General features: G+C 68.1%; 1 protein-coding gene across 1 annotated transcript in view; it reads left to right on the top strand.

Moving 5' to 3' along the window:
* The window catches only part of SLC52A2 (solute carrier family 52 member 2), a 19,777-nt gene that overhangs the window by 5,177 nt on the left and 14,371 nt on the right, over positions 1 to 229 (top strand). The gene's annotated exons all lie outside the window — the stretch shown is intronic.

Genomic DNA, 229 nt, shown 5'->3' on the forward strand with positions numbered 1-229 from the left:
CCAGCCGCACAAATGAAGCGGTAAATAAAGAAACAGATCGCGGGTCCTGGGGGAGCCGTGATGGAGTCCGGCCCATTGTGCACTCCATCAAAGCAGCCGCGGGGCCCCCCCGAAACCCAGGAGCCAGGGGATTGGCGCCACGCGCGCCTGGCTGGGCCGAGATAAGAGCCCCCTGCTGCTAGTGGTGGGCGCGGAGGGGGTCCCGGGCCGCCCCCACACCAGCAGGGTG

This window comes from Alligator sinensis, unplaced genomic scaffold (genome assembly GCF_000455745.1).
Source record: "Alligator sinensis unplaced genomic scaffold, ASM45574v1 scaffold1905_1, whole genome shotgun sequence".
Classification (NCBI taxonomy): domain Eukaryota; kingdom Metazoa; phylum Chordata; order Crocodylia; family Alligatoridae; genus Alligator; species Alligator sinensis.